A 15212-nucleotide genomic window follows, 5' to 3' on the forward strand; every position below is an offset into this window, starting at 1 on the left:
GAGCGTTTATTCGCAAGAGATACTATTGCTCTGCGCTCTCTCAGCAACAGATGGTGTGATGCACATTGAATGTAAGCTCACAGTTGTTAAGAGGGGAGAAAATTGTTTTCTCTTCAAGATCAAGATGAGCAAAACGAAGTCTGTTCCTGGGTAACCGTTGTTCTTAAGCACGTATTAGACAGAGCAAATATTTGCTATTTTTAGTACGTATTATATTTGCACATAATAAAATCCGAACTAAAAATAGCAAATATTTGCTTCGTCTAATACCTTTATCACCCAGATGGTCTCAAGGTACGATGCTGGCCTAACAAGCCAGTCGTCGTAGGCTCGAATCTCGGTCTTGGAGAGACTGTCAGTGTCAGTAGGATCGTAGCGCTAGCCCCGCAGTTGAACTGTACATTAAACATTCGGCTGCGAAGTCTGTGTATAAATAACAGAAGGTCAAAATTCTGAATCAAAATGTAGCACCAAGGAAAAAAAATACCTGCTTTAGATACCTTTGCAAAATTAATAATGCTTGAGTAAAAGTTTCTCACTTTTAGACTGTTTTTCTGCTTTGATTTTAACTCCTATGTGAAAATTATGATTTAGGAAGACAGTTTTAAATGATTATTTAAACTCAATGTTTATTGGTACAAAATCTTAGATTCACGCACTAGAATCTCGAAAGCATGAAAAAACCTACGGTAACAAAAAAACGTACATGAGGTCATCATAAAAAAGTCTTCAATCAATAAAATTTTTCTTGTATCTTTTTGCTCATAAAATTTTTGTATATAAAGACGACATAAATGACGCCAAGTTTTGGCTTGCGTAGCACTCTAAGTCATTGCTATCGTATGGTAGCTTCATGTCCAGAGTGATTATTCAGCCTATCAAGAAAGTGGCTACATTTAATGATGGGAAAAGTTAATTACTTATAGATATCACTACTACCCGTATTGCAATGAAATTTATAACAATTAAGCATTTTGATGGAGATTATGTACTAAATTACCTATTTACACCTTTCGCCGTTTCTCATTTCTTCGTATCTTCGTATCGAAATCTTATAACTGTAAGTGTCACTGCACAATCCCACTATCAGCACAATCTAGAGCACATGCAACGACCCACCAAAAGCAAACTTGAATGTTTTTCCCCACTCAAAACAACCGAACGATAGCAAAAGGCACGAACTCAAGAAACATCTTCCACTATATACCAGCACATCCCATGTCTCATCAATTTAAGTGTAAAATTATTTCATTCCATTTGTCACCAGGGTTATCCCATTTTCATTTCCAACTGCACCGCATTCATTACCGCGACAAACGGAAAAAAGGCGACCCCGCCAAGCGCTGCACCAATAGAAGGGCGACGAAATTACATTCCAATTGTTTGTTATAGTAGAAGATAAGAACAACCCCCGTAAATCGAGCACCCCTACTTAACTCGTAACGCGGCAGCTTGGATATAAATTGTCTAGCAGTAAACTATTAAAAACTAAAAATACATCCCATTTCGTACCCATCAGCACCCCGCTTCGGTCGTTTGTTTTCTGTTTAATTTTTTCTCTCTTTCTTGATTTTGTTCCTTAAACTCCAGTAACAACTTACTGTCGCCCAGGCCAGCTGCCATTCCGGTCCAGAAACCGGGACCAGCGTCAACCCGAAAGCTCATTTCGAAATCCCGCACGCGCGCTGCTCTCGTTTACTCAATCTCCACAAGTGTTTCGCTGAATATCTTTCTTCACAGGGAAATCGTCGACAAAGACTCTTACCACTCGTAGCCAGAATTGCTTGAGGGGAGCGAAAAACCAAAAAGAAACACAGTGTACCATTTATTTTATTTATCTTTTAATTAAACGAATAGAAATTAGAGAACATTGCTCGTGCGGAAACGTTTCGCTTTTCGCTGTACCGGGGGTGTTTGCAGGATGGAACGGCGTTATCAGCTCTGGCCATCTGGCAGCCGTGATGGGGGAGCGGGTTTGCATTCGGCAAAGACTATTCCGAGCTATTTTGAGTCAATAAAACTGTTTGTTCCAGTAGGACAGCAGGATATAGGATTGGGGATGGACATCGGAACATAAAGTTCAATTCTCTAGTCCGAAGTCTGAGACAAAATTAATTCTACTCGATTCGATTGTGCTTCTGTTTTATTATACACAGAAAAACCGCCATGTTGCACAAGCACTCAGACTCGAACAAGAAAAAATATTCAAAGAAATTACAGTTCAAACCAGAACCACAGAATGCTCCACACTTGTGACCTCCTCTCCTGAAAAGCATCTCTCAATTGAAGCCGTAACCAAATCACACAACCGGACTGCAAGCACCCCTTCCACCCCCCTTCTACCAGCTGGCTCGATTATGCTGGCTCAGATCCCACCGAAAACCGAACTTACAGGATGGAAACTCTATTTGTTGATAGCTTACCCTAATTTTCGAAAGTCGCCACAAATGTCAGTCATGCTGTGGGGTAACAAACTTACCCCGGTCTAATAAACCTCTCTGCGTCCGGAATGCTTCCGTTTTGGCTGGCTGGCGTGTGCTTTGGCCTTTGACGTGCGAGAGTGTTTGCCCGAGAATTAACTCGCATTAAATTTAACGGCAACAAATAACAATGGCAATAATGATAATCACAAACGCTCGCACACACACACACACACGAACGCACACGCAGACGCACACAATTGTAAATACATTCTCCTCCGAAACTTTCACCCTTTCGACTGAAAACACATCAGAGCGTCAGAGGTCTTCAGGCGTTAGAGTCAACATGGACGGAATAGGGTGGAGAAATTGCTTGGTTAATATTGCAAGCCACGGTGAAGACGGTGGTGATAATAATGGTGATGAGTATGATGATGATGATGATGATGATGGCGGTGACTATTATAATGGCGATGATGGCAATATTTTATAATTATGACACTTCTATGAAGGGTGTTCTTCCTGGTTCTCACAGTATGGTCGCCATCGGAATTTAATTCAAACCTAAACATCCGGCCGGTATTTTTGATAGCCCATTCCAGTTCCACCGATGGGGAACAAGTGATTATCTCCTTCTTTCTCTTCCTCACTCTCTCCTGTACTGCGGAGATTATACATTATTCCTTACTTATCTTGATGCTATCTAATGGCTGTTAGTCAACTAGTCTAATTATTTTGGTCTAGAGCGTTCGGAAATGTACAAAAGTAGCGCTGGATTTCTGTCAGATGAAGGGTCAAACTAATTTCGAACAGTCTGTTCTATTTGATTCCACAATACCTAAGCGTGGTTATTTGAGCTGCACGGCCAATTATTAGAAAATAATTGGCTCAATTCCAATAATACGAATCCGTCCCTATTGATCCTCTTTGAGATAATCAAAAATTGAGACTGAGACCGATAGTTGAGAACCCTCAGTTTACGATAATTGAAAAATGATGTTAAATAGCTTTTATGATTCTTTCATGATCATACATAGTCGCCAATTAAAGGAAAACCTACAGGCTTCGTTTTTTATCCAACAACTGTGAGTTCCCTTTCAGTGTGCATAATACCATCTGCTGTTTAAAGACTGGAGGATGATAGTTTCTCTGCCCAATAAACGGTCCTCCTAATTCGACAGAGCATAAGTCTAGTGAAAGTCTTGTGAATGGGGTAAGTTAACCTATATTAAACTATAGTGGACCACCCATTAGATTGACTCAATTTCTCTCAACTCAAATCAAAATTTATAAATGTAGGTGATGCAGATTGGCTAGACAAGATGTTTACCGATGGAAGTTGTCTGAAAATACCTCGAATTTTTGCATAAATTAAGTTAACTTTGCGGGTGGTCCACTATAGGAAAGGGGTCCGCTATAGGTTAATTTACCCTAACTCATCGGCACACGGAAGTTGAATGAAACGAATTGTTAAGCGAATATATGAGCATTGAGTTGATGTTTAAATCGCCATCTGGTGGGAAAAATGTGTAGGATTACTTTTGATGGACCACTTCCTTCAGTGTACCACCCTGACGAAAAACACTTTTTTTTCTTGATATAAATTGGAATTTTGTAAATGTTTCTCGTGATTCTGATTATTAGTTGGAATAGCCGGATTGAATGTTCTCCGATGTAAGTTTTCTGGAAATCCCCCAAGTTGTTGCACAAATTGAGATAATCTGACCGACAATCCACTAACGGGCGTGTTCCATCTAAAGTAGTTTTCCCCTTACTGAGAAACTAATGGAATTTCTTCCTCTTGAACTGAAAGAGGAAACGATTGTTTACCTTTCAAACGCGGTGATTATATAAGAAAATAAAGTGTTTAGGACAACTTGGGTGAACTAACCTACACTGGACCCCTTTGTTATAGTGGACCACTCACTAAATTAACTCAATTTGTTCGAACACTTCAGAGATTTTCAAAAAAATCAATCAGATCCTGATGCAGGTTGGCAGATGAAGTTTGTTCCGATGGAAGTTTTCCTAAAATCCCTCAAGTTGTCGCATAAATAGAGTTAAACTAGCTAGTGGTCCACTGTAAGAAAACGGTCCACTATAGGTTAATTTATCCTATTCTACCTTACCGGAGCTTGAGATAATAGGGTAAGTTAACAAATAGTTAACCATTTTGTTCTATCAACCTATAGTGGACCACCAGGCAGTTGTTTGTGATGTTTGTGATAAAGATTGGTTGGTTAAAATGTTTTCCGATGGAAGTTTGCTAAAAATCCCTCGAGTTCTCACATAAATTCAGTTAATCTAGCGGGTGGTCCACCATTGAAAAGTGGGGTACTATTGGTCAATTTACCCTAGTTTAAAACAACATAGAGAACAACTAAAGTAAATGAATCCATAGTGAATCCGTATTCCTATAGTTTTCTTACCAGAAAAAGAACTTAATGAATGTTTCTCTTGATTTTGATTCAACTTGGTTGGAAAAAATACTTCCCGATGCAACTTTTATGAAAATCTCTCGAGTTCTCGCAGGAATTGAGTTAGTTTGGCGAGTGGTCCCCTATAGGATAGGAGTTCACTGTAGGCTAATGTCCTCTATGTGTGAAAAAGATCAGTGTAGGACAACTATTCTACCCTTCATGAGCTTGATATAATAACCTAAAATAAGATGGGGTAGAACTATCTTGAATGACCCACTTTCTTCAGTGGACCACCCTGACGAAAAATTGTATTTTTTTGATATAGGGTAAAACTACCTTGGATGGACCACGTCATTTAGTGGACTACAAAAACCTGGCAATGGAAAACATCTTATCTAGGGTAAATCCACCTAGAGTTAATCTCTTTTTTATAGTGGACCACTCGTCAGATTTACTTGATTTAAGCATTTCATCCACCCAATCTGCATCGGAATCACTAGAAACATTTACAATTCTTACAATTTATGTTAAGAGAAATTGAGTAAATTTGACAAGTGACCCACTATAGGAAACGGGTACACTATTGGCTAATTTACCATGCTTTATGAAATTATTAATTTATATAAATTTAATTTATTAGCCATAATTGTATCGATTCTATCTCTTATCTTTTTTATATTTAAACCATTCTATGGATTTCTCATCCTATACGAACAGAAGCTCTGATATATATGAGAGCTAAGAACAACGACTTATTAGGCCTCTCGATACCTGAACTACCCCAGGGCACTCGCGCACCTCTAAGTACTTCACGTGTTCCTGCAGGTCTTCGTGGTTTTTCCTTTTCCACCCTACTTGATCACAATAGAAGGCTGTGTATTAGTTTGTGTTTGTTTTTGTGTCCCTGGTTAACTACGTCAAACAAATGACGGGGAGAAATGATGGGTGACGTTACATCCGCCCCCACTTCAGTCTGATGAGTTTTATCTACGTGGTCTTGATTTTCCATAGCTCCTTTCGGTTTATAATACTATCAAATTCTGCTTTGAAATCGATGAAGGTGTTCGGATTCCCGTGATAAAATCGTTCTTCAGCTGCTCAACGGCATTCCAACTTCACTTATCCTCGAGGGTGGTACATCCTTGTTGTTATTTTTGCTGCAACGATGTAGTCAGTATCTTCGTTATCTTGATCCTCTTCCTTCCTGTTCGCCGTACACGTGTTCTTTGCAGTGCTGCTTCCACCATTCAGTCATTTCACAATCATCCGTCAGCATACTTCCATCCTTAACTCAGCACAAAATCTGATAGAACTTTCACGTTTCACGAGAGCAATGCTACTGTTCAAGTTTCTCACACACGGCTTCCTTATGGCAGTACAACACATACACCCAGAAGAGTTAGGTTTGCTGCCTTCGCTTCAGTCTGTATCGTTTCACAAAAACTCTGCATCAAATCATTCTTTTCGTCTACATCGTTCCTCACCACGCACAGTTTTACCGTATTGTGCATCGATTGCAAATGTTGTTCAGATTTTCAATGCTAGCGATTGAAAAAGTTCTGGCGTCAGCAATACCCGAGCAATGTGAGTGAGCAAAACCGTGTTTGATCGGAGATTCTGTATCGATATATGAGGTCATGGTAGAAAATTATACGACTTTTGTTCATATTCTTGCAGGTATGAGGGTAATTCACGTTTGTGGGACTGATGTTAAAGATTCGGCCTTCATACTTCAGCCAGCGTTTTCAGGGGTTGATTAGGCCCAGTCTAATCACCCGCTTCTCTGAACTGTACCCAGCTTTTTTTGTGTTTCCGCAGCTCCACTAGACAGTATGACGATTTCGAAACGTACCTGCCGTGGATGATTTTCAGCATACCTCCTGTAACGCCACGATATTCAGTCTTCTTAGTCAACTCGAGATCGACGAACCCACGTTTAGGGTGACAGCTTGCACAGCTCGCGACCAACTGTTCGGTGTCGCTAGAGGACCATCATGGAACTTTTGTTTCAAACACCGTACACCATGAGGTCTGAAAAAGGCCCTTGGAGGCGGCATCAATTCGAGTCTCACCACACTGTAGACACTTCTCTGCGTTTATGAACCTTTGAGGTCGAAGGGCGGAATAGGGTCTATTTATGATTCTGTTCTGTAGCAGTAAGTGTACGATTTTTTTGATGACACTATCAAAAAAGGTTGTATTGCAGCTTATTTGAACATAGTTGATTCATATCCAATATTCTCCGTGACTTATTTCTAAGGACACCTGATTGGTAATTTTCTGGATATTTGGATCTCTTGGTTGCTCTTTCTTCAAATCTTCAGTTGAAACCACATTTCCAACCAAGGTCAAGATGTTCACTGCCTCTCCAGTTTTACAATAGTCTACCCTTGAAGACACTGAGTGCTTGTCGGGTTGATATAATGAATTGTCCATGCTTCGTAGCTTCAGAGCATCACCGGAAGTGTCAGTGTATTTTATTCAAACAGTCCCTCTTTTCGAAACCGCTAGCCGTTTTCTAGTCTTACAGTACACCTCATTCTCACAGGTCATTGATATACCAAGACCCTCAGGCTCGATTGTACGTGATGGGTGTTGATGTTGATGTCTAAAAAGTGGCGTCCATCTATCAAAAGGTAGACGCTCTGGAATTCTTCTGTGTGGGGTGAAGGTGGAAAACGGTAACATTTATGACCTTGTTCTCAGAGGAGGTGTATGATGATGAGTCCTAGGCGGCATACTGACGTTGAAGAATCGTTCTCCAATCCTCAATCTGCATATTCGGCGGTATTTTGACCGACATCTACCCACTTCTGTATCTCTCCAGCAACCACGAAGGTTGTAGTTAACTTATTTATGACTATGACCATGAGCTCTGCAAGATAGTATGGCCATTACAAAACTACATAATCAAAAGATCACAAAAGATTGAAATCCAGCCGCTAAAAGGCGCTAAGTTTCCCTGAAGCGCCGGATGGAATAGATCATGATCAGAATCAGTATCATGCTGTAAGTGGTAGCAATAAGAGCCGTATTTTTACTTTTAACATGACTTTATCATGCGCATTACTGTAAGCTAAAAAATGTGCCTTACCTTGAACTCGCAATGGATCTTTGACGCTCTCCGTAAATTATTTCTAACGGCGAGCGACTAGTATCTTTTCTGTTATTTGGGATTTCAGTTATTCTTTGTTAATCGAATCTTCTGTTTATTTTTAGTCTACCCTCTAAGAGCTGTCATTGTAGTCTGCCCTCAAAGACACTGAGTACTTGTCAGCTAATTTTTTTATGCTTCGTTGTTTTAGAGCACCACCAAGAGTATCAGTGTATTTTATTCACATATCCATCTTCTTATCTGTCGACTTCTCCAATGGACCCATATCATTGGTACGCCAAGATCCGTTGGCTCGGCTACATTTGATAATTTGAAAGATATTGGTGTTGAAGATTTCTCGAAAGCGATTTTTTCGGAGTCTGATGGAAGCTTTCATGAGTCGAGAACCGCTCACCTAAAAACAAAATACAAAATCTCCACAAGCGATCCGCATCCATACATATAAGTATAAACAGATGACAGTGCAATAACACTGTCGCTATAGTTCAATTATATCACTACATACTTGCCGTGCAGGCATTGCCCCTTAGCGCAAGGGATTCAAAAAACAATTATTGAGTCTTTGCCTGTAAATTATCGAACACGGCTCTCCAGCCTTCTCTTTTGCTCAAGCTAACATTGCACAAATAGTATATAAGGCAAATTTATTGAAGAAACGAGACTCTTATTCACTTTTTTTTTTTTGTACAATTCAGTGTGTTGATAGGTCCGTCCTAGTGGATACCTTGGAGGCCTTTACTTCCCTGGTCCATCATAGTTCGGAAACCCGGGAAGGTCCGTCTCAAAAAGAATATGCTCGAATGTTTCCTCACATGGCGACCGTGACCGTGTGATCCTCACAAAGTTTTTTTTTCCAAAAACTAGAATAGAAAAAGCTATGAGATCTTTTCAGCCATTCGGCGAACAATTCAGCAAGCGCTATTAACTGGAAAACTTTCTTACGTTGGTTGCTTTCGATTCTTGATTAGCGAGCACCGCAGGAAACGTTGCACAACGATTTGTTACTTGTATCAAGGTTCCATCAAACCAAGCCAAGCCATAATTCATTGCATCTGATTGAATCGTACGCCGTCTCGAAGTCTATGAACAATTGATGTATCTGGGAGTTAACTTCTCTCAAGGATTTCAGAATTTGGTCACCTTTCCCAAAAACAGCGGTGATGCTCTCCTACAAAGGTTTCCTGTAACGGCCTCAGTCCAAACAGAATGAGGAGTGTTTTGCCTCGTGTTCATCTCTGACCTTTTACATAACTCACCTTACTACTTACCAATCAGACGAGAACCGTGTTGTCGCGCTAAGTCATGAAGTTGTCACAACGTTACTAGATTCTGCACCGTATTTCGCCCGTTTCCCAAACGTCTCATCATCCGCAAGTATTCCATCCAGCTCGAGCCTGGAAGCTGCTGAAGAGAATCAATTTCACTGGGTTGTCGTCTAATATCCTCGCGACGTGCAATAGGGTTCTCTCCAAGCTTAGTTCTGACTTGCCTGGCTACGGCTTTCAGTCGTTTCCTCTGCCATCTTGAAGTTATGTGGTCTGATGTCAAAATAAAATTGATGAATAGCAGTGTATAACTAGGTTGGAGTGTATTATTCACATGTACAAAATTTCATAATAATCGGTTCAGTGGTTATTGAGATGTCATCGAAACAAGAAGAAAAATCGTCAGAGAATTTAGTACATCGTCATGAAAAATCTGACTGCGACCATGAGTTGGATCGGATAACAACTGGGAATCACCCATACAACTATGTTCAGGGTGGTAAAATCGTTCAAGGAGTACCAGACCACCGAACGGCGGGCCGGGAGCAGAAGAATGACCCGGAAGGTGTTGGGTTATTTCAAGCGTAATCCGAACCTCTCGATTCGCGACGCGGCTCTGAAGACAAAATGTTCCGCCTGGTTCGTTCAGTAAACCATGAAACGAGCTGAGTTTCGTGTATTCGAGGTCCTGAAGGCACCGAACCAGCGTGATCAACAAAACACGGTGGCCAAATCCCACGCAAGGAAGCTGTATCGAGAGTGGTTAACGAAACCGATATGTGTGGTTATTGATGACGGAAGCTACATCAAGGAAGGAACATAAGGAAGAAGAAAGTGGACAAACTCGCCAAAAAATACTTGCTGTGGCAGGTCATATGCCAATGCGGTAAACTGGAGTCAACTGTACATCACAATGGGTACCATCAACAGCGGAATTTACCGCACCGAGTGCCTGCAGAAACGTCTGTTGCCCTTCCTGCGGTCCCACGGAGGCAAGACATTATTTCGACCAGTCCTGGTATCATGCCATTACGCGCGATCGACATTGGACAATAACAGTTGTGCCAGAACATAATCCATATGTATAGTTCATTCCCTGAAAGTTTCAAGAAAATCCTACCTAGAATAATATTTTGGCTAGCACTTATGCACAGAACAGATATGCAACTTCGAACAAAACTCTGCAGCAAATCGGTGCCCAAGCATTCGCATTCATTTTTTGCTGTTCCATCCTACATTGATTTTACAGTGCATCGTTCGAACAGTTCGCTCCAATAGTTTGAACATGCACCAAAAAACTATTTTTTTGCTTTAATGACCAGGCAAAAAGATGATCTTGAATTGTTGAATCTATTAAAATCAAGTTGAGACAGGATCGCATACAAGAGATCTTCAATGTGGTTCTCGATCAACGACAATATTTTTTTCTCGTACCGTTTGTTATACCTAACATTGCTAGAAATGCATATCAGACGCGCTGTATCACTGCCTACGACATTAGGTACAATGTAAAAAATGATTGTCGTTAGTCAAGATATTCAGTTTTCAACTTGGGCAACAATGAAATTCATTAAAAATATATCTACATAAAAACCGTTGCACGTATGCGGGTGGTACTGTACGTTTATCATGAAAAGACACCCTTGCTATACCAGTTCCGGGGAGAACAAAGGATTCTCTCGATTAAAAAGCGGCGAGAGCTCATACAGTCCTTTTGTTGAATGAATGAAATATAAACGTAATGAAATTTTGAGTGTAAAACGCATTCTCTCCACCGCTAGATGTCGATACCTGAAATAAAGAGATTTTGTCTCGTTTTTGGTTCTTCAGTTGAACAGATGTGACTTTTGTCTGGTGGATTTTTTCGAGTACATGCCTAATAAGTGCAGGATCATCGGCAAACAAAGTTAGTTTACCTCCACCAAGTAGATCGGGGATGTCTGATGAGAAAATATTGAAGAGAATTGGGCCAAGGATACTTCCCCGGGGAACCCCGGCACCAATGCTAAGAGTGTCAGATCTGATGTTGTTCAGACTGACCTGGAATGTTCTGGCCGATAAATAATCTTGGATAATCTTCACCAGGAATATCGTAAAATTGAATCTCGGCAGCTTACAGACCAGGTCATCATGCCAGACATTATCGAACGCCTTTTCAACTTTATTCCACCAGCCGATGTCTGCAACATACACAAGTTGATAAACATTGGATTGGCCCTTGCGGATGCTAAACTGTTCCTAAAGGAATATGTTGTGGGACTCATCAAAATCTCTTTCAAAATCAAATTGCTCGAAGCAGCAGTTGTACATGGTTGTAAGGTGTCGCTTAAATGTTTTAGCTCGATGTTGAATATTGCATCGAAGCCGTTTTGCACCTCCTCCGCCGTCAGTCTCGGATGTCTTCGAGCGGACTTATAACCCTATTATTGTGCATGTGAATCAAAATTATTAAAACGTTGCTGATGAACTGGCGGTCACGCTCACTTCCGATGTTTATTTTTGTTGTTCTCGCAACACTGCAACCATCTCAGCCGCTACTGCGCTGTCAGTTCGGCTTACAAAAACAAATACATTGAAATCATTCCCGCAATTCATGTTGTGTGAACACCGTGAACACGCAGTTATTCTATGTGTTTGTAAAGTCGTAAGAAAGTTCGGAAGTCGGAAGTCCGACTTCTGAACTTCAATTTAGTGCTGGCGCCACAATACCTAATTGATGAGAACTTAGGAAGTGATTTCCAAGGGCATATGACTTTTCAGCCAGTGTTAGTAATTGTCTACCATCAGAGGAAAGGGGAGGGATAATTTTCGATTTGTTTTTAAGCACTTTGGCGAGTTTCCAGAGGGGTTTTGAGTAACTGTTTAGACCACTAACCAATTTGACGAAGTTACGGTTACACAACTCTTCTACTCTAGCTCTAATTATGTTGGTGAGATTATCTGGCGGAATTTTCTCATTGCGAAGACCAGTTCTTATATTGCCTCCGGAAGATATTTCGAAGTCTGACTAATTTGTTATTAATGGGATCTAAGGAGTTGCGGTTAACCGGAATCTGTCTGATATTTTCTTCCTGGGCCAGATGAACGGCAGCTTGGATCTTCTCGACAACCCCATCAATGTCTTCGATAGTCTCAATTTGCCGATTAAAGTAGACATGCTGATCGATACTCCGTCCGAATGATGTCAAGGGTCGAAAAACCACCTTTGCTGGAGTATGTGGGGTTTGTAGGAGGCAGGATGTTGTAATGACCATGTTTAAAAAATCGTCATTAAGACCTTTAAACTTTAAACTAAAATTGATTGGGTAGAGCAGCACTTCTTAAGACATCATACACGCCGTCGATGTGGTGGCGAGAAACGAGATTAAATTACGATCATGCTCTCCATGGAACCTGTTCATGATACACCATTCAAGGCAATATTGAACAACAGGTTCAAGGGTCCGTTGAACCTTCCAACGCTCGAAACAGATCCGAAAGAAAACCCGCTATTCTGACGCATGACATGAAACCATCAAGAGTATGATACGCCATCACATTGAACTAACACGTACGCCGCTTTAAAATTCATCAGCATATGGTTTGTTGACTTCTCTAAGCATGTCAAGGATTCGACACAAAGTTGCAGATCGCTTCTCCAGGAAACCGCACCGATATTCTCCAACAATGGCTTCTTGCCACGGTTTCGGATCATGAACTGGATGTGGAAGAGAATTGGTTGCAGTAAGGTCGGTGGATCTACTGTAGATTGGAAACAAGTCCCTCTAACTGGCAGCTTATCCTCTTCCCAAACCTTTGAGATAAGTTGGGAGCTGCTCTCTCCTAACTCAACGACGTTCAACAACATTACAAAGTGTCTATTATTAGGTTTTCTTCCCATTGAACATGGCAGGTATCGGCTCTGTTCGGTTACAGATACCGTTGACTGCTTTAAAGACTCTTTACGTGTCGGAATCGACGTTTGGGCCTCGGAAGGACCGCGCGTCGACGACGCATGAGAAAACCCGATCGTCAACCAGAACATGGCCGACTGGGTGCAGGTTTCACCATTTTGTGTCTCCGGATATCTCCTCGTGCAAAATATGTGTGGCAGTTTGCCATACCATAGCTGCGATGAAGGTCACAAACCAAAAGTCTTTCACATTACTGGGATTAAAGTTGTGTTGGATGGTTGAGGACTTCGAGCAGTCTAGTTATATTTCTATTAAACAGCATGGTTATTGTTTTCTTATTCCTTTTTTCCCATAGCTCATTGTATATGGTGAAATGCATTATCAAAAGCTCCTCAAATATCAGAAAAACAGTTGGAGAGATTTGCTTCGGTTGAACAGATTTTTCGATTTTAACTACCAACATGGTCTGATTTTATTATTGTCGCTTTCAGCCGGCTCTAAGTTCTTATTTTCCGATCTGAGTGTATCTCTCTCCTATCCAATGAGATTTCGAGGCTTATCACTCCAACCATGTTTCATCTCGATTTTGCCTTTCTGTCTTTTCAGAGCCTCTGTTTACTTCAAGTTCCAACACTTTTTAGCTCAGATTTGTCCGAACTTAAAGTTCAGCTTGAGTCCTCATTCGGCACCAGCTGCACTAGCTGAGTGTATACTCATATTTTTCTCTGCTTTCAAGGAATAGAGTGGAAATTGTTTCAGATTTGGGTATGGAGAATTCGACTCTAGGATATTGTTTTTGTGGAATTCTAACCTGTTCATGGTTTTACCGTAAGTTGGGGGACAATTAGTTATACCCGCTCCATATTTTAAATGCATCTGTTCTACAGTCTTATTCACCATGCATCATTTCACTTAACTGAATCAAGCGCTGCTTTGAAGTCTTCCCAGAAGTGTCGAGTTGAAACACTAGGTTTGTAGTGGAGCACTGTTTTTGAGAAGCCATGTTAGTATACGAAAGTTTTTTGATATGCCTTTGTCTGTACCACAGTATACAGAAATTTACGGAACACTTTAGGCATTTCACTTTTACCTTTGTGAAGATCAGTCACCCTTACTGTGGCAAACCCTTTCGGCTCCTTGGTTGTAATTTCATCTTGCTAAACAAAAGTAATTTCTTGGTGTTAAAAATAATCTTGCTTCTGGCTAATAAATTTTCTAACATATGGATAAACAATCCACAGATTAACAGCTCTAACAATAGCTCTAGGACATTTTTACCTTCGATTATGACTCTAATGACACGTGTGGATACAAAATTCACGATTAAATAAAATTATTCCACATAGAAGACTGCAATTATTATATTTATTTGGAGCAACTAAAACTACCCATGGTTAACTTTATATTTTTTAAACGAGACAATGCGTTCAACATTAACCATTAGATGAAAGACCAAACATACCTGCAAATTCCGCAAAGGCAGGAAAGAGTTATGACGCATTTGCAATTCACATAACGTACTGCATCATGCATCACAACCACATCCCTAGAAAGACAAATTGAATTAAACATTTGTGCTTCGCTAAAAACCGTAAAACTCGCAGTCGTCCTTCCTACGAAATGCAAACTTAATCATCAAACTACGAAACATCCAACCGTTTCCTGCCACCGGAGATCACTCCTTACACTCACAACTCGCTCTCACCTCTGTTCTTCGCACCTCTACAATCATGCATAGTAATCACTGTTATTGCTATTTTGTCGCATTTTCGTCGATTATAATTAATTTTATTTATCTGACAAAAAAACCTTTTAGCGAATAATTAAATTCTTCCAAGCAGGGTTCATTAATCAACGCGAAATTTATGAACTTCAAAGACTCCCCTTGTGGGCTTGCAGCGTTCCAGAGTGCCTTCCTGGGTTGCACTGCGGTTTCGCACATCCCCGAGCTTGAGTTCCCCCATATGAACCCGTGACACAAACGACGAAAATCACCGAAAACACTTCTCCCGTGTTGGTGACTAAAATGTTGCACACCAGACTAGACTTCGAGTGATGTTTGGTAAAATGTGGCCACTAATTGGGTGTCTTTTCCCGCT

The 15212-nt window shown here is 40.6% G+C and overlaps 1 protein-coding gene across 9 annotated transcripts in view; it reads left to right on the plus strand.

Annotated features, from left to right (window-relative positions):
- The window catches only part of LOC129718325 (uncharacterized), a 530334-nt gene that overhangs the window by 460313 nt on the left and 54809 nt on the right, over positions 1-15212 (plus strand). The gene's annotated exons all lie outside the window — the stretch shown is intronic.

This window comes from Wyeomyia smithii, chromosome 1 (assembly GCF_029784165.1).
Source record: "Wyeomyia smithii strain HCP4-BCI-WySm-NY-G18 chromosome 1, ASM2978416v1, whole genome shotgun sequence".
Taxonomy (NCBI): domain Eukaryota; kingdom Metazoa; phylum Arthropoda; class Insecta; order Diptera; family Culicidae; genus Wyeomyia; species Wyeomyia smithii.